This window comes from Tamandua tetradactyla, chromosome 8, assembly GCF_023851605.1.
Source record: "Tamandua tetradactyla isolate mTamTet1 chromosome 8, mTamTet1.pri, whole genome shotgun sequence".
NCBI lineage: Eukaryota > Metazoa > Chordata > Mammalia > Pilosa > Myrmecophagidae > Tamandua > Tamandua tetradactyla.
This window is the reverse complement of record NC_135334.1, coordinates 115,857,865-115,878,268: the sequence shown is the minus strand read 5'-3', so window position 1 is coordinate 115,878,268 and position 20,404 is coordinate 115,857,865. Positions and strand designations below refer to the sequence as shown.

At 36.3% G+C, this 20,404-nt stretch overlaps 1 non-coding gene across 1 annotated transcript; it reads right to left on the bottom strand.

The window, feature by feature from the left end:
• Positions 1-18,512: 18,512 nt before the first annotated feature.
• TRNAG-UCC (transfer RNA glycine (anticodon UCC)) lies at positions 18,513-18,584 on the bottom strand. Its single transcript has one exon. It is a non-coding gene; the product is annotated as a tRNA-Gly (tRNA).
• Between the last annotated feature and the right edge of the window lie 1,820 nt (positions 18,585-20,404).

Here is a 20,404-nt window from a genome sequence, read left to right as displayed (position 1 = left end):
ACAGTGCAGTATTGTCAGAGATAGATATATAGATTAGTGGAACAGAGAAGTAGATCTGTACAAACATGAGCCACTGACTAATTTTCATTTTGTTGTATAGTTATACAAGTATTATTAAAGGTCAAGGGTAGTGGATTACACATCAACAATCAGGTGTTTCCTTCCAGCTATTCTAAAACACCAGACACTAAAAAGAAGCATCTGTATAGTGAGGTAGTAGTCACAATCATTTGTTACATCCTAATTTCTCAGTTATACCTCCTCCCTCTCTTTTGTTCCTTCTCTCAATCTTCAGGGATATCTAGGCAATGACTGTTTTAACTTCTTTGTGCTTGAAAGTGGTGTTGACCTTATGGAGTAGAAGAATGAAACTGGTTGATGTTCTTTGAGAGATGACTACATCTGGGTTTCAGGACTTATATGGCCTATAATCAATCTGGAGACCTTAAGTTTCTGAAAAAATAAATGTACTAAAAAAAGCTTTTATAGAGACTTAAATAGAGCCCAGAGCACTCCCTAGGGTTTTCTGGGGCATGGCATACTATGATAGTTTGAAATATCTGGCTAAAGTTTCATAAGAGTAATTTAAAGAATGACCTCTCAACTCTATTTGAAAACTCTAAGTCACTGAAATTTTATTTTGTTCCATTTCATTTCCCCTTTTTAGTCAAGAAGGCAGCCTCCATCCCATGATGCCAGGGCCAGGCTCATCCCTAGGAGTCATGTCCTACATTGCCAAGAAGAGTTAGAACCCCAGAAGTCATGTCTCATGTAAGGGGCGGGAGGGCAATGAGTTTATTTGAAGAGTTGCATAGGGAGAGAGGCCAAATCTGAGCAATGAAAGAGCTCTCTGGGGGTGACTCTTACACATAATTACATGCAGGCTTAGCTTTGCCATTGCAGAAATAAGTTTCATAGGTCAAGCCTCAAGATTGAGGGTTTAGCTTTCTTAAATTGGGAAACACAAATGCCTGAGAGAATATCAGGAATTCCCCAGGTGGGGAAGTTTAATAGTTAAACTTTTCTCCAGTCATTCAAGATGACTTTGCAAATACAATTTTATTTTCTGTCCCAAATACTCTGGAATGTGTCTGGGTATTACATGAACCTATACATAATTTCTCATTACTTAATCGAGGTTCCATATAATTGGGTTGTTTAAATAAACTGACCAGGCAGGTTAAAGTAGATAGTGTGCTACAGGAAATTTAAATTTGGGACCAAATAAACATCTCTTCCTTTGGTCTCACTTAGGAGTTGAACTTTTAAAATATAGACACTATCATCCTTTACCCTGTATACTGAATTACCTTAGTCCTAACGCTGTCTGTCTCATTCATATCTGTAACTGGAGTCTGATCTCTTTTTCAACTTCCTTGACATTGTTGTATGGAGTAATACTGACTAACATTTGGAGTTGTAGAACTCTAACTCTGAGTCAGACACCCACTGTTCCAGGGAACTACCCTGCTATACGTAGGAGCATAGCATTTCAGAATTTAGAAATAATAGGTAAAACTCAGGAATAGATGTGACTTCCATATGAGTTTACAATCTATGAACCTCTACAATGAGATTTATTTGACCATCCTCTATCCTTAGTCATCAATTGCCCAATCTCTGCCCCCTTTCTATCCCCTGATAACTTAGGCACTCAAATTCCATTCTCAGAGTTTACTCACTATAGTCAGCTTATATCACTGAGACCACATGTTATTTGCCCTTTTGTTTATGGCTTATTTCACTCAACATAATGTGTTCAAGTTTCATTCACCTAATTGCATGCTACACTACTTCATTCCTTCCTACAGCCACTCAGTATTCCATCATTTGTATACTCTACATATTTCCCTTCTGTTCATCATCCAATGTACCCTTAGGCCATCTCCATCCATTGCTTTTTAACTCCAATATGCAAATGACTTCATTCCAGTTCTTCCAAGTCTTTGTCTAATAACAGGATTGCAAGGATCATGTGGCAGATCTATACTCAGTCTCCCGTGGAACAACCACACTCTCCTCCAGTGAGGCTACACCATGCTACTTCCCTTCGAACAGTAAATGAGTCTATCTATCCCTCCACATCTTTTCTAACACTTGCATCCGTCTTTTTATTTTTTAAGCAGTTTCATTCACACACCATACAATCCATCCTGAGTGTATAACCAGTGGTTCTTGGTATAATCACAGAGGTCTGCATTCATCACCACAATCTATATGAGAACATTTCCATTTCTTCCACAAAGAGACAAGGAGAGAAGAAAGGAAAAAGAGAAACAACAATGACAAGAATCCTGCACCCCACGTTATATCCCTTTCTTGTTGATATTTAGCTGTAGTATATAGCCTTTGTTACAAATTAATAAAAGAACACTACAGTGTTACTGATAACGATAGATCCTAGTTTGCATCAATTGTATTTTTTCCATATAGCATCTCATTTTTACCACCTTACAATGATGACATTCAATTGCTCTCCCTCTAGTAAAACCCACTGGTTGCTTAAGAGTGTATTGTTTAGCCTCCATGTATTTATGAATTTTCCAGCCTTCTGCTTGTTATTGTTTCCCAACTTCATTTCATTATCATCTGAAAAAAGTGCCCTGTATTACTTTGAAGATTTTAAATTTATTGAGACTTAACTTTGTGACCCAATGTGTGGTCTATCTCCCCAAGCACTTGAGAAAAATGCATAACTTACTGTTGTTAGGTGCAATGTTCTATAATTGTCTGTTATGCTAGTTCATTTCATTTATCATATAATTCAGAATCTCTGTTTCCTTATTTATCCTCTGTCTAGATGCTCTATCCATTGATGAGAGTGGTGTATTGAAGTATCTAACTACCATTGTAGTGGTGTCTATTTCTCCTTTTAGTTTGATCAGTGTCTGCTTCACGTATTTTGTGTCACTCTACCTCAGTGCATAGGTATTTATGATTGTTATGTCTTCTTGATGGATCCTCCATTTTATTAATATGTAGTGTCCTTTTTATCTCTTTTAATTGTTTTACATTTGAATTCTAATTTGTCTGATGTTAGTATCACTACCCCCACTCATTTCTGGCTGTTGCTTGTATTAAATACCTTTTTCTAAACTTTTACTTTCAATTTGTTTTTGTCTTTGGATGTTAAGTGAGTGTCTTGTAGTCAGCATATAGATGGGTCCTGTTTTTTTTTATCCATTCTGCCATTTTATGTCTTTTGATTGTGGAGTTTAATCCATTAACATTTAAGATTATTAATTTAAAGACAGTACTTTCTTCAGCCATTATTTCTTTTGGATTTATCTGTCATATCTTACTTTTTCTCTTTTTACTATATTAATTATCCTTATTGCTTCTGTTCATTTCTATACTCTTCTCCAAACCTCTTTCTCTTATATCTTTTCTATCTGTCCATAGCACTCCCTGAAGTGTTTCTCATAGAGCAGGTCTCTTGTTCACAAACTCTCTCAGTGTCTATCTGTAAGTATTTTAAACTCCACCTCATTTATTTTTGTTTTCTTTTTAATATTTTTATTGCCAAATCTTAACACACAAACATTCCATACCTGGTGTACAATCAATGGCTCACAATATCATCACATAGTTGTGTATTCATTGCCATGATAATTTTTTAGAATAGTTTCATCACTCCAGAAAAATAAATAAATGAAACAAGAAAAAAATATCATATATAACATCCCCCTCACCCCTCCCTTTCATTGACCACTAGTATTTGCATCTACCCAATTTATTTTATCCTCCCCCTTACTATTTATTTGATGCTCATCCATATTGTTTTACTCATATGTCCATACCCTGGATAAAAAGAGCAACAAACACAAGGTTTTCACAATCTCACAGTCACATTGTAAAAGTTATGACTTTATACAATTGCCTTCAAGAATAAAGGTTACTGGAATACAGCTCAACAGTTTCAGGTACTTCCCTCTAGCCACTCAAATACACCATAAACTAAAAAGGGGATATCTATATAATGCATAAGAATAGCCTTGGATAACCTCTCAAATTTGTTTGAAATCTTTCAGCCACTGAAACTTTATTTTGTCTCATTTATCTCTTCACCCTTTGGGTCAAGAAGACTTTCTCAATCTGTTGATGCTGGGTCCTGGCTTGTTCTGGGATTCTGTTACACATTTCTAGGGAGATTTGCATCCCTGGGAATCATGTCCCACATAGGGGGAGGGCACTGAGTTCACCTGCCACCTTGGCTAAGAGAGAGAGGCCACATCTCTTCCTCATTTTTACTTTTTTTTGGGGGGGGGGGCGAGAGTGCATGGTCTGAGAATTGAACCCAGGTCTCCTGCGTGGAAAGTGAGCATTCACCACTGAACTACCTGTGTACACTCCCTCATTTTTGAAGAACAGTTTTACCAGATATAGAAATATTGGCTGGCAGTTTTCTCTTTCATTATCTTATAATATGTCATGTCACTGCCTTCTTGCCTCCATAGTTTCTGCTGAGTGATCTTATTTATTTTCAGGGAGCCCTCCTTGGATGTGATGGATTGCTTTTCACTTGCCGCTTTCAGAATTCTCTCTTTGCCTTTGACATATGGCAATCTTATTTGTAAATGTCTTGGGGCCAATCTATTGGGATCTGTTCAGTTTGAGGTACAGTGTGCTTCGTGGACCTGTAATTTTATGGCTTTCATAAAAATTGGGAAATTTTTCAGTGTTTATTTCCTCCATTATTTTTTCTGCCCCCTTTTCCTTCTTTTCTCCTTCTGGGACACTGAAAATGCATATATTCTTATGCTTCATCTTTTCATTCAGTTCCCTGAGAACCTGTTCAATTTTTTTCGTCCTTTTACCTATCTGTTTTTTTTTTTCTGCATGTAGAATTTCAAATGCTCTGTCTTCTAGTTCACCAATCCTTTCTTCTGCCTCCTCATTGCATTTTTCATCTCTTCTATTGTGACTTTCATTCCCATAAGTTCTGCCGCTTGTTTTTTTAAGATTTCAAATTCTATTGTATCAATTCTATTGTATAGTGTCTTCTTTATATCCTTTATCTTTTTCTCCATATTTTTTTTCAACTTGTTGAATTGATACAAAAGATTGGTTTGGACATCTTTAATTAGTTGTTTCAATTGCTCTATTTCAGTTGAGGTGTTAGTTTGTTTTTTTGGTTTGATGATATCTTCATACTTCCTTATATGAGTCATGATTTTTTTGCTGCTATTTAGACATCTGACTTTCTTGCTTAGTTTACTCTGGAGGTGATTTTTGCCTAGGGTTTTCTATTTGGTTAGCTTTGTTTTCTATCTGTTCATCTCTCTTGCTGTCCAGTTGTCAGCGTGGCTCTGTCCCCTAGTCTTTCCCCATATCTAGGAACCCACAGTGGCCTGACTTAGATGGATGCAAGGTAAACATTGGACATCAAAGCAAGCTCTCTATTTATGGGTTAAACAAGTCTGCTGGGTCCCAGTGATATTGTTTTTCACTATTAGACCTGGGTTTGTTTTATGGTGCTGCTCCAAAAGTTATATCATCCATATTTCTCAGCCTAAATAGGAGCAGGTTCCCATGCAAGGGTTATAGATGAGCTCCTATGGTCCTGGAATATTTTCTGAAGACTCTCTGCAGAGCCCTTTCTTCCTTTCCCTTGAATTTTCAAGTCTGCCTAGCAGATGGCACTGTTCAGTCACTTCATTGTCTTCAGAAGTTCTTTGCCTTTGGAGCTCAGGTTGTGTTGGACATCACAAAGCTGGAACTGGATGATTCCCATGCCTTCACTTTGATGGCCAAAATTGGCTCAATGTGGTTCTGTGTTTCCCAATTTATTTGTGGCAGAAGGCTCCCCCACTAAGATGGCAGAACCCCCAGACAGGAAGTTCAGGTTGCCTGCTGGTATTTCTGTCAGGGGTGGAAGAAGGGGTCTCAGACCTAAGGCTGGGAAAACAGTCACTATCCTCATTTTCTGAGACTCTGTCTCTCACTGACCTGGGTCTTGATATGTCCTCCCCTGTCCCCTGGGTCTCCAAATGGTGGGGGTCTGTCTCATTGCTGTGGGAGAATTCTATTGTGTCCCCAATGTGAGGGGTCTTGACTGCTGATTCTGTGCCTTTCCCAAGATGTGACTGAGTGTGCGGGAGGGGAGAAGATCAGCCATTCCATTACAGAAGTTTCCTACCTGATATTTTTCTCTTTCTTCAGTTTAGCATTTTAGGGTCCTTCTCCAGTCTACATCTTCTTCCAGGTTCTCAACATTTCAAAACTGTCCTTTTACTTACCTTGAATATCTGAGGAGAGATTTTCAGTAGCTATTTATGTCACTGTATTGATGATTTCACTTTCTATTATCTTTATTTTAAATCAAGAACACGATAATACCCAAAGTGCTAAAATTTGAGGCACTGTAAGATTTAAGTAAAAGTATCATCAGTCAGCATGGAGGTGAAGAGTATTTATAGGTCATCTACCTCTGTCCCAGGTCAAAGAATGAGCTGTGAGGAAACACTAGAAATCCCTGCTCCCACCTTTCATTTAATAAGTCAGGAAACTGAGGCACAGACTCCGGTTAACTAATGAAGGAGAACGTTAAATGATGAGAAAGAATGGCTTTATTTTATTGAACATTTAACCTATGGGTGGAGAAAAATTTTGCATGTAAAATAATGTTATTGAATTACCATACAATGAGTAATAACATGATCTTCACTTGACAGATGACAAAGTTGAGAATTAGAAAAGTTACTTTCATGCCTAAGAAAAACTGTTGCTAAGTTTCCCAGAGAGCTTTCAAACCTGAGTGTCTCCTTATTTCTCTCTCTCAAATAAAGTAAATCCCAACTGTGACCTACATTTCTGCTTTTCTTCTTTGTCAGTGTGTATATCTACTGTCCCATATAGGTCATAGGCTATGCCTCATTACCTAGGATTTTTTTTCACTCCCTCCACGTGAACCCATAAATATCTAAAAGCCAATTATTTTTAAGTCATTGATGCTCTTTTGGAAGCATGTGGGTTATTCAGCAACAACAAGCCAGAAGCAGTCATCTGTAATTACAGACTTCTCTATATTTGGCTTAGAATTGGGCATAAGAATGAAGTTGAACTGCTTTCTTAATATCTCTCACTTAAACAAGATAATGTTTTATTTATTTCTCAAGTAAAATAATTATAGGGGTAGGTAGTCTGAGGCTGTTTTCCTGCTCCATCATTAAAGGCCCTGGGTCTCTTCCTGTCCACTCTGTCTTCCTTAATGTGCTGGGAAAAGTTCATGTTCTTTTAATCCATTCTTGTTGGGGCAGACCTATCGTGAGTAGACCTTTTGCTTGGGCTATTCAAATGAGATGTGATACAGCCTATGCAAGGTCAGTCTTAATCCTTCACTGGAGTCCTTTATGAGAGGATAAAAGGCAGGTAAAGCAGGATAGCATGGAGCGAAAGGTCAGAGATCAGAACCAGGAGAGAAGGAGCAGCAGACATCGCCATGTGCCCTCCTATGTGAGAGTATCCTAGATACCTGCAGCCTTTCCTCACACAAAGCATCATCCTCTTGATGCCTTAATTTGGACATTTTCATGGCCTTAGAACTGTAAACTTGTGACCTAATAAAACCCATTGAAAAAATCCATTCCATTTCTGGTATATTGCATTTCAGCAGGCTTAGCAAGCCAAAATACTGGTATAGACTTCAAAACTTCAGTGCTCAAAACTACATCATATTTTTAAAATGTACACTGAAGCCTTGGCCATTTCTTCCACTTCATGGTAGCAGGTGCAAGACCAAGTAAAAGTTCTTCAAAGAGTTCCCCCAGCATCAACTATGACCCTTGTTTATGTTAGGACTCATGGCCAACTATGTCTACTAGAGTGTGAAGTACACGTTGAATTCAATTGAACACACTGTGGGTGGCTCTTATCTCTCAATGTAAGGTTCTTTTAAAAAGGAGAAATGGTAGAAAATATATATATATATATATACATACCTCATTTATTGCCCTGTGCCTTATTTTGCTTCCCAGATACTGTGTTTTTTTTTTGTAAAATGAAGATTTGTGGCTACCCTCTATTGAGCAAGTTTGTTGGCTCCATTTTTACAACAATGTATGCTCATTTCATACCTCTGTCAAAAATGGACAGCCCAATAATACCTAATTGTCAAGTAATCATGTTAAAACACTGAATGAAGCTGCATCTGAGCTATAGGTTTGGTTTTTTTTATTACTATTATTATTACTTTTATTTCTTTTCTGTATATTAACATTCTATATCTTTTTCTGTTGTGTTGCTAGTTCTTCTAAACCGATGCAAATGTACTAAGAAATGATGATCATGCATCTATGTGATGATGTTAAGAATTACTGATTGCATATGTAAAATGGTATGATTTCTAAATGTTGGGTTAATTTCTTTTTTTCCATTAATTAATTAAAAAAAGATTCCTTTTGAAATATTATTGCTTATTGACAATGTGTCTGGTCACCCAAGAGCTCTGATGGAACTGTATAATGAAATTAATGTTGTTTTCATGCTACTAACACAACATTCACTTTACAGCCCATGGATCAAGGAGCAGTTTTGACTTCCAAGTCTTATTATTTAAAAAAAATACATTTTGTAGGCTATAACAACCGTAAATAGTGATTCCTTTGATGTATCTGGACAAAGTAAAGCAAAGACCTTCTGTAAAGGAACCACCATTCTAGATGCCACTAAGAACATTTGTGATTCATGGGAGAAGTTCAAAATATCAACATTAACAGGTGTTTGGAAGAAGTTAATTCCAACTCTCAAGAATGACTTTGCAAGTTTAAGACTTCCATAGATGAAGTAACTGCAGATGTAGAGGAAGCAGCAAAAGAACTAGCACAGACGTGGAGCCTGAAGAAGTGACTGAATTGCTGCAATTTCATGAAATAGAATTTTAAATGATTACAGTTGCTTCTCATGGATAAGCAAAGAAAGTGGTTCATTGAAATGGCATCTACTGTGAAGATGCAATGAACATTGCTGAAGAGAAAATATTACAAAAACTTAGTCGATAATGCAGCAGCAGGGTTTGAAAGGATTGACTCCGACTTTGAAAGAAGTTCTACTGTGGGTAAAACGCTATTAAATAGCATTGCTTGCTATGGAAAAATATTTTAGGAAAGGAAAAGTCACAAAATATTTTGACCGCAGCAAACTTCATTGTTGTTAAGAAATTGGCACAGCCACCCCAACCTTCAGCAACATCCACCCTGATCAGTCAAAAGCCATTAACATCAAGGCAAAACACTCCAACCAGCAAAAATATTATAACTCACTGAAGCTCAGATGAGGGTTAACATTGTTTAGCAATAAAGTATATTTTTAATTAAAGTATTTACATAGCTTTCTAGACATAATGGTATTGCACACTTAATAGACTAGCTATGTATAGTGTAAACATAAATTTTATTTGTAATGGGAATCCAAAAAATTTGTGACTCACTTAATTGTGATACTAGCTTTATTGCAATAGTCTGGAACCAAACTAACAATATCTCAGAGTTATGCCTGTGTGTATATGCATATAAAACATAAATATCTCACATATGTACAATTTATAAATCCCATTAACCTGCCTCACCCTGATTAAAGAATTTATGAACCCCAAATATGGTCTATAAAAAATATATACTTATCTGGAGGGATAGAACATTAAATGGAAAAAACATTATTTTAGGTTAAACATTCAAAGAATGATCAAAGTGAGACCTGGGTAGACAGTGACCATGTTTTTCCAACATGAAATATAATGCCCAGGGGCCCAAGTATTTGCCTCAGAGGCTTCTTGAGGATACATGCATAGGGGGGATGTTTCTAAAGGAGTGGGTGTTGGGGTAGAAGGGAAATAAGCAAATAGCACCTTCCTGGAGCCCAGCCCAAATGAAAGAGTAGGCCACCTCCATTTCTTGATTCATGTAGCAGAATTTAATTTTATTTCCTTTGGAAAAAAGAAAGGAAGAGATGCAGTGGCATAAAAATGAATGGAAACCGTTGGAATTTAACTGTTTTTTTTCATATTTTAGATGAAAGTAATTTGCCCAAGAACCCCACAGCAAGTGTTAGGCTAAAGAACCCGTGTCCCTTGACTCTCAATTTAGTACTCTTTCTTTTACATTGCATTAGAGCTAACCAGCAGGATTGATATACACGTCTCTGAGCTTTGGAATTTGTGCTCTTTAGCTAGCTCATGCTCTATGCTACTAATTGATTTATTGATTTATTCAATAAAGCAGATGTTGCACATAATGAGCAGTAACTATAAACTCAAATGAAATCAGCATAGCTAAAGGAGAAACCTTGCTCTAATTTAATACATTATACATATGCCCATGTATTTAAAATTATTCTTGAATTAATAAACCTTGCAAAGCATGCTGAAGGAAAAAAAAAAACAGTATTTCTTCCCCTGTCACCCTTAAGGTTTTTTTTTATACAAGACTAATTTTGTACAAAACTTTTAGGATAATTTTATTTTGGTGGGGAACAAGTGTATAGAAATGCAGATAAATGGTCTCACATTATCTTCATTTTTATAATCAGGAAAATTATGATTGAAACAATTTGTTGATGACCACATACCTCACTGTTAGAAAGCTGTGGGACCCTGGGTGCCTGGGTGGTTCAGTGGTAGAATGCTCACTTTCCATGTGGGTGCAATTTCCATGTAGGAGACACAGGTTTGATTCCCAGACAATGCACCAAAAAAAGAAAGAAAAAAAAAAAGCAAGGAAGCAAGCAGGCAGTGGGACCTGGCTAAGGTGAGCACTGATTCTATAAACTCAAATTCATTCTGGAAACACATATGCTTCAGGGGGAAAGCACTAGTAATTTGTAAAGTATGCAGATTTTATTCTGCTTGTGTACTATGATTTAACATGACATTTTAATAAATCTTCAAACATGCTTGTGTCCACTCAGAAAACCACGTGGTTTTGTGTCCCTCCCTTCTTCCATGGAATAATGGACTCCTCATTTTGGAGTCCCTGACTCTTGCCCAGCTCATTCTAGAGTGAGTTAGTCCCCCTGAGCTGTGGATCTGCTGTTCTCATATCTGCCTTTCCCCTTCAACTGTACTCATGGTCTAAAATTTTTCATGACTGAACTTAATCTAATCTAGCAAGGTAAAATACTAAACCAAATGGCACATCGTGCATCTTGAAAGAAACTGAAGATGTCTTAATATGCTTTAAAGGTGTTTTAAACACAGTGGGGCAAGCAAAACTACCTTCAGAGGGTGACTTTGTTACTCTGGATAAAATATCTCTGATGCTACCTCTTAATTCTAGGAAAATGCTTCCTCCACTTTATTCAACTGTTTTTACCAGGTTGGACTTACTTTCTAGGGTTTTTTGTTTGTTTGTTTGCTTGACAATCTGTAGTTACAAACACCTTGTTCCCAGTCGGAGACCCAGGACTCTGCATTCTACTGAATATTCTACATGGTTACTAAGCATGTTCAACTTGGAGAGTCACCACTCAGCCTTGCTTGAAAGATCTTTTCAGTTTGCTCAACAATGTATTATCTGGGTTAATGAGTGAGGCAAGCATGCTGTTATTGTGTATCACACATTCTGTCTGCATATCAGACAGGTGTGGAGGTGATTCTTTGTCAATGTAGGTTGACTTTATCTCCTGGTAATAAAGATACTGTATGATGCAATGTAGCTGCTGTAGTACAATATTTGAAATTTCAAGGCAAATATTGGTCTCTGAAGATGTGGTTTGCATTTTTATTATCTTGGGAAGTTATTTGACAACATGTGGGGGAACAAATCTATTCCATTAAGGATTAGTTTACCATTAACAGAAGGTTCAGAAAAGAAGAAAACTAGAAAATTACTTAAAATTGGTTTATATAATAACAGAAGCAGATAAAACCTAGTACACTTATATATGAAGCAGATAGGTGATGCACACAAATGTATGAATTAGTATTTGGGCATTTTGGTAAACACAATTTCTCATGAGACTCCCACTGCCTATAAATGTCAGAGACTTTCTGATCTTCAGAAAGTTTAGTTTGCAGTTTTAATCATCTTTATCTAAGCTAACCTTGATTCAAAGTTAAACTAGTTAAACTGTCAAAACTTCATCATCATTTCTACTACAAAAGAATCGCCTATTTTAAAAATGTTTAAATGTTCTTAATGCTTTGTAGTTCTCCCAAATATAAGGGTCATAAAGACAAGTTGAATGTTTTTTGAATGTTAGTACTTTCAATGTTTAAAGATCTTCGAACAAAACAAAAAAGCTGTACAAAAGATTTCCATTTAAAAAATCTATTTTCTTTGTCTTTAGAAATTATTTTTTCAAAGGAAAAGAAGTAATGAAAAGAGATTAAATACTATTCATTCATTTAGGAATTTATTCTTGTTTCATGTTCAAATGTAGGTTATTCATCTAAAATCTAACAAGTCTGTTACCAATCCTAGACATTTAGGTCCCATCCACTTCTAGACATGTTAGATTACAGTATGTGAGTGTGGAGGAGTGTGTGTTTGTGTTAAATTTGTGAGTAAAGGGGATATATTACTTTTCTATTTTTGCCACAACAAATTGTCACAGATGTGGTGGCTTAATTTATTGTCTTACATTTCTTTAGGTCAGAGGTCTTACTAAGGTCTCATTGGGCTAAAATCAAGGTGTTAACAGGGGCAAGCATTCCTTCCTGGAGGGTCTAAGAGAGATTCCATTTCCTTGCCCTTTTTAGCTTAAGAGGCGGCCCATGGTCCTTGACCCCCAGTTCCCTTTCTCTATCTTCTCGCATTGCCATCTTTGCGGATGTCAGAGGAGATGTTCTCTGCTTTTAAGAACTCCTGTGATTAGATTGAGTCTGTCTGAATAATAAAGGATCATTTCCTCATTTAAAGGTCTTTAGTCTTAATCACGCCCATGAAATCCCTTTTGTTTGGTAAGGTAACATACTCACAGGTTCTGAGGATGAGGACTTGACATCTGCATGGACCATTTTTCTGCCTACCACAGGTGTGTGATTTAAGAGGAGGAGAAAAAATGGAAACTAAGTTGCAGAATTCTTCCTTTGTTGCTCTTTTTTAAAATTTTTATTTAAATAAGTGCGGAAATAAAAATCAAAAGTTTCCCTTAATAGACAGTGGTAGACAATGTATAATTTGATGCTAGTAGAAGGGAAGAATTTTTCTGGATCAAGAAGTCTTGGGATGTCCTGTGATAGTTATCAGGTAAAAGGGTATCTGTATGTCAACATTATTCTTTGAAATGATAAATTGTTAGCTGTTACTTATAACTTGGGAGTTATACCTAAAAATCATTATAGGATTTTTCATGAAGACATTGATCCTATTGTCCATAGTAGCCAAACAGGCAAGCAAGGTATTAAGCAAGATTTTTTTGTTGTTATATTAAAAAAAAAAAGAGCAATATTTTTTAGTTCAATTTTATTGAGATATATTCACACACCATATAATCCATCCAAATATACAATCATTGGCTCATAATATCATCACATAGCTGTGCATTCATAACCATAATCAATTTTAGAACATTTTCATTACTCAAAAAAAAAAGAAAAAAGAAAAAGAAACCCCAAACATCCCATGCTCCTTATCTCCTATATAATTTTAATTTTTAAACCTTTTTTTTTTCACACACCATACAATCCATTCTAAGGATACAATCAATGGATCTTGGTATAATTACATAGTTATGCATTCATCACCATGGTTAATATGGGAACATTCTCATTTTTTCCAAAGAAAAGAATTCCATACTCCTTATATTCCCCTATTATTGACATTTAGCTTTGGTATAGTGCCTTTATTGCAATTAATACCAGAATACTACAATGTTACTGTTTACTATAGACTTTAGTTTAGATTAATTGTATTTGCTCCCATATGTTACTCTACCAACACTTTATAATGGTGGTGTACGTTTGTTCTAGTTCATGTAAGAATTTTCTTATATTTATACAATTAACCACTGTCATTGTCACCTCTAGGTTTCATAAAGTTAAACAGTCCCAATTTTTATCCTCTAGCTTTCCTTCTGGTGACATACAAAACGCTAGCCTTCTTCCTTCAATCATACTCATACTCAGTTTTGTTGAATTACACTTACAGTATTGTGCTACCATGACACAGTATTGTGCTAACCATTTCTAAACCTTTATAATCAACTTTATTGAACCTTCTGTAGTCCTTAAGCATTGATTGCCCAATCTCTGCCCTCTTTCTATCTCCTGATAACCTATGTTTTCGACTTTAACTCTCAGAATTTGCTCATTATAATGAGTTCATATTAATGACATCACACAATATCTGTGCTTTCATTTCTGGCTTATTTCATTAAACACAAATGTGCCCAACATTCATTCACTTCATTGCATGCCTCTTGACTTCATTCCTTTCTGCAGCCGCACAATATTCCATCGTATGTATGCATACATCACAATTTGTCCTTCCACTCATCAGCCACCCAAGAAAGTACTTGAGAGGTCTTGAAAATAATAAGAAAATCATTGTGTCAACTTTGTCTAAAACCTAGTGTATTTGCACCTGTAATTATTTTATACAGGTGTGGAATTTGAATTTCAGAAATTAAGCTAGTAGAAGGAAGATTAATGAATAGATTAAAAGAAAGTAGGAGCTTCTAGCAGCTAGATTCTATAATTTAACACTGAAATAATTCTTTCCAAAGAATAATTCAACCCCCTCATACTGCACGTGAGAAATGTGGGGTGGGTTCATTTTCTTCTTTGATATTTCATGGTTGAGTTGAGAAAATAACTTGATTCCATAAAGGGGCATTGCTGTGGTGTTCCAGAGACTTTGATCACTCTCCTTGAGCAGTTTGTCAGTATCTACTTAACCCTTTGTTGACTCTAAGAAATGTTGAATCTTCAATTATCAGAGAAAGAGAACTTCAGCTCTGACTACTCCCCTCTTACCTGCATATCTCCCGTTACCTCAACTGCTCTTTCCCTGTGCTGTGCCAAGTTCTTTAACCCTCCCTAGGGTTTGGTACCTGCTCTTCCTGGGCTACTGGCCTCCCCCTCCCAGGCTGTATTCTCTCACATTCTACAGTTTTCACTCTTGGTAAATCTGCTCCTCCCAGAGTGCTAATCCTCCCAACTTACTTCTGTATTAACAGGCTGCAAAGAATTCCAAGGGAAAGACTTAAAACAGTCCTTTCAGGGTTTACTAAAATCGATGTTAGTTTTTCTATGAGAGTACTTTATAAAAAGGATTCAATACAGAGGGATAAAGACTGGAGTCTTTAGACAAGAAAAACAAATATTCCATAAATAAATGCCAGGAACTAGATTCTATTGCTCATATCCTATGGAATTAATTTATTCAGATAAATAACTGTACAGATTTCAAAAAAATACAAGAAATAAAAAGGATTTAGATAAATCTTTGCAAAATCTGTTCAATGGTATATAATACTTCCGACTCATTTTTTTATTAATTAAATAACCTTGGGGAATACTGAAACTTGTATTCATCTTTTCAAAATGGATTGAGTCCATTACTATTTTAAAAGTCAAAGAAAGTCTATAATAACAATGATACTTGTTTAGCTTCCTTTAATCTGGCATCTAACGTTTACTTTTTATAACCATGAAATCCTTTTTTTCCTATATTACATCTGTTAATAAGATGCATTAAAGGGGATTCTGGGTTGAGTATATTAATGGATGACAATACATTTTAAATGTGACTTTCAAGGAGCAAAATGCACCACTCCAGAATTTGTCTTCAAACTGGCATTTATATATTAATAATAAAATTTGACCCAAGGCATATCAAGAAAATCTAGATATTTTATTACTGTGCATTATAAATGAATATTAGTACACTATAAAATAATAAACATGAACTATGGATTTTAATCTTCTGTAATCAATTTGGTGCAGAAGTAATTTTAAACCTGCTTCTCTGAGTTGTCATGGAGAAGAAAGATATATATATATTTTTTTGAGTAGTCTGTGATTTCTCAGGGCATGGGCTTATCTTGTCCAAAGGTTGTACCCTCTAGGTTCCTTGTTGATAAAACATGAGAGAGACTACAGTTCTAATCACAGGAACACATCACACTTGCATGGTCTAATGAGATAAACAATTTGATTTGCTTGCTATCTGCTGTGAGGAATGGTTTTCCATGCTTGACACCAGACCAGGCAGCTGACACAAGCAACGCATAAAGCCTGTCACAGGAAACTGCCTCATCAATGGGCAAAATTTCCAAGACCATATTTACTCCTGCTCATTTCATTTCACAAATAACAAACATCTTAGGAGCAATTCTAACTTGAATGATGCGTATATCTTGTCCCTGTTATCAAGTTTTATTAGAGAATTAAGCATTAATCAGTTTGAAATTTAATGAGTGACAATAAAGAAGGGATGCCCTATGACAATGTATAATATATATTGTAGTCTAAATGTTTACTGGTTTATGAGACTTCATCCAGGTAATGGCAGAATAATCTCTATTCCGCGCTATCCAAATTTGTCTCTTTTTTTTTTTTTGTATTTCCAAAATACATGCCATATTATTTTTCCTTTACCAATCTATCAGTTCCAATCATCCCAGGGTGAAAGCCCTACTCCAATTCTGCCTCAAGTTCACAAACCTTCACCTCTGTTCTCTGGAAATCTGGTTGGGGAAACTTCATTTTGAACTAATACCAAAGAGCATATCCAGTGTACTATCTTGAGACCCAATTTTCTCAATCCTTGGGATTGAGCTGGTGGAAGAGCACTGGTTTCGTTAGGGATGTAATGTAAGTGTGAATGTGAGTGTGTGTGTGCATTTCTTCAGGGTAACGCATTTTCTAGTCTTGTGCCCTGATTTATTAACTGGCTCCTGAAGCAGCTCTGCTTGTTACTAGGGGCCCAAAAAGACTCTCTGGAGTTGTTCTGCAACGTCAATTCTGAATCACATCTCTCTGTGATTCTCAAAAGTCGCCTCAGTGACCTGGCACAGGACAGACACCATCCCATCTCATTATGAGATTTCTTAAAAAAAATAGTTTTATTCACAAACTTTACAATCCTGAGTTTCCTTTTTTTCCCCTTTTCCACCTTTCCCCTCAAAAATTTCTGTTTCCAGTTACAAAACAAAATACCTAATGGATGAATAGAGAAAAATAGAAAATAGGTACTAGGCTATATATGCAGCATGCATACGCGTATGCATATATGAGGGAGGAGAGGACAAAAAACATATGCTAGGATGTATTTTCCATTTATGTTGAAATAAAATAGCTGAAAGGGAGGAGACAGCCATGACAAGAGACTACATGTGTGAGGGCATGTGTTGGTGTGTACAATAAACAAGAAAGATGAGAGGGAGGAACAGATATGTGTGTGCACGTGTGTGTGCATACAATAAACTGGAAAGATGAGAGGGACAGCCCTTTGCCCTTTAAAGAGCAAGTAGAGGAGGAGTGGGAAGGGAGAGACAGAGGAAGAGAAAGAGGCAGAGAAATAAAGACAAAATTGGGGAGGGTTATTCCAGGCTGAAGATGCAAGAAACTGATGTGATTGCAGTAGCTATAGTACATTGAGCAAAAAAGAAAGAAACAGTGGGCAGTGCCTAACGATTAGCATAAGGCTGCAATGAGAAGGAACCATGTAGATTGCAGTGAAGACTTGGAAATTTTATGGAAAACGGTATTATTGAAAACCTGTGAAGTACTTAAATCCATAAAAGGATTTCATCTCAGTGGTTGAGAACTCCAAAGTCTTGCCTTAAAAATTCTGTTTTACCGGTCCCGTTCCTGGTGCCTGCCCATGTGAAAAAAAAGAAAAAATTCAGGTTTAAAGTCAATAAACTCAGTTCATAGACCATTTTTTATCATTGGTATATTAACTGTATTAGTTATGTTATTTATTAATTTTGTTGTTGTTGGGATACCAGCTGGTTCTTTCAATCTGAGATGTGTACCTAGTTTTTCTACATTATCTCAAAAAGACCAAATGTAGAACACAAGTTGAGTACATGCCCTAAATATTTCCATCACTCTATAACCCTTATCTGAATATTCTGAATCATTTATAAATTTTTTAAAAAGCAGTTGCAAAATGCTCAGAATATCCAATTTCATAAAGCGTGCGATGTTTTCTTAATTGATCCATCCAAAAATATACTTTTCCTTCTCAAGACATAGGTGAGGGAGAAAAATGTCAAATTGAACTACCCAGAAGAATATAGGGTATGGAAATAGTTGTACTATTAATCTGCCTATATGCTTATGTGATTGGTGACACTTCAGTCCTAGAGTTTCGTGTAGAATTTTATTCAAATAGGATCTTCATTTACATTCATTTTTGTTCATTTATAAAGTCAGTATCCATCTCTTGCCAAATAATATTTCTTGGGGAGTCACAAAGAAATTTTAGGATTTGAAGGGATACTAATTTCCTCAGTCTCCTTTTGTATTTTAATAAACTTTCATTTTGGAATAAGTTTAGATTATAGGAAAGTTGCAATGACGAAGTTCCCAAATATTCTTTTTTTTTGGGGGGGGGGGGGGGGGGTGCATGGTCCGGGAATCGAACCCGGGTCTCCCGCATGGAAGGCGGGCATTCTAACCACTGAACCACCCATGTACCCTTCCCAAATATTCTTGACCCAGTTTCTTCTACTCTCTTTTAAGTCTCCTTTTTGTTTAGGTTGTATGAGAAGTTGTAGATAAAAACAGAATTTGAACATTAAACTATTTTCTACGGCTGGTTTTCAATCTTTTCCTGTCTAGAGATCTTCGTCCCTTTTCCACTTGCTCTGTTTCAGATTTTCATTCCAAAAAATTGCTTTACATAAAATAATACGGTAAATCATTTACGTAATTCAGTTTTATGATTTTCTTTTTTTTTCAACATGGGCAGGCACCGGGAATCGAACCCGGGTCCTCTGGAATCGAACCCGGGTCCTCTGGCATGGCAGGCAAGCGTTCTTGCCTGCTGAGCCACCGTGGCCTGCCCAGTTTTATGATTTTCTGAGCACTCGGTTTAAAGTTTAAAAAATATATATCGGAGTTACATACTGACAGACAGCCTAGAACTAGGACAGGGAAAACAGATTAAGTATGAATCCATTTCTAGTATATTTAGTATAAGTCACAAGATTTTAAGCATTATGGCAAGAGAGCCTCACTAAAGGGTCTCACTAAAGAGAGCCTCACTAAAAGAAAAAGTAGTACCTATTTTCTACACGTTGACTGACGGAAGGAATACACAAATGAAAGTGGTGGTTTTGTGTATCTTTTAAGGCACACTTAGTAATCTAATATGTGAAGGGGAATAGACTGTTTTGTTTCCTGCACAAAATAACTGTGTATTTCTCTTCAGTTGCTTGACAAGGTATCTTCTTTGGTCTGTGCATCTTAAAACTGGATTGCCAGGAGAACTCACTGCCCTCCCCTCAGTGTGGGTCATGCCTCTCAGGGGTGCAAATCTCCTTGGTAACAGGGACCTGACTCCCGGGATTCAGCAGGACTCAGTGTCATGGGATTGAGAAAGCCTTCCTGACCAAAAGGTAGAATAGAGAAATGAGACAAAATACAATTTCAGTGGCTGAGAATTTCAGATAGAGTAAAGAGGTTTTCCTAGAGGTTATTCTTATGCATTATATAGATACCCCCTTTTAATTTATGGTACATTGTAGTGAATGGAAGGAAGTACTTGAACTGTAGAGCTGTGTTCCAATAGCCTTGTTTCTTGAAGATGATTGTATAAAGATATAACTTTTACAATGTGTCTGCGTGATTGTGAAAACCTTGTGCCTGATGTTCCTTTCATCTTAGGTATGGACAGATGAGTAAAAAATATGGGTGAAAAATAAACAAATAATAAAGGGGACAAAGTTTAAAATAAATTGGATAGATAGAAATACTAGTAGTCAATGAGAGGGAGGGGTAAGGGGTATGGGATGTATGAGTTTTTTCTTTTTATTTCTTTTTCTGGAGTGATGCAATTGTTCTAAAAATAATCATGGTGATGAATACACAACTATGTGATGATATTGTGAGTCATTGATTGTACACCATGTGTGACCTGTATGTGTGTGAAGATGTCAATAAAAATATTACAAAACAAATAAACAAACAAACAAAACTGGCAGCCCAGGAGGAAGCATACATACAGCCAAGGGCTAAATAATGATATATTTCTAAGAAGATTTTTTTTTTTCCTCAAAGACTAGGGGAAAAATCAAGCTAAGTAATTTAAAAAAATAATTTTTCCATCAAGTTGAAACTGCAGTGGACTAGAATGTAACTTCATATGAATGTTTAAGACAAATGTGAAACTTGACAGGAATTTCTCGCATGGAATAGCGCTGTCTGATCAGGTCTTGGGGGGTTACATTTCTCATTCTTCTCACCTGACTAACAATGGGGAAACATTTTGAAAAGTATTTTAATGTTATTTTG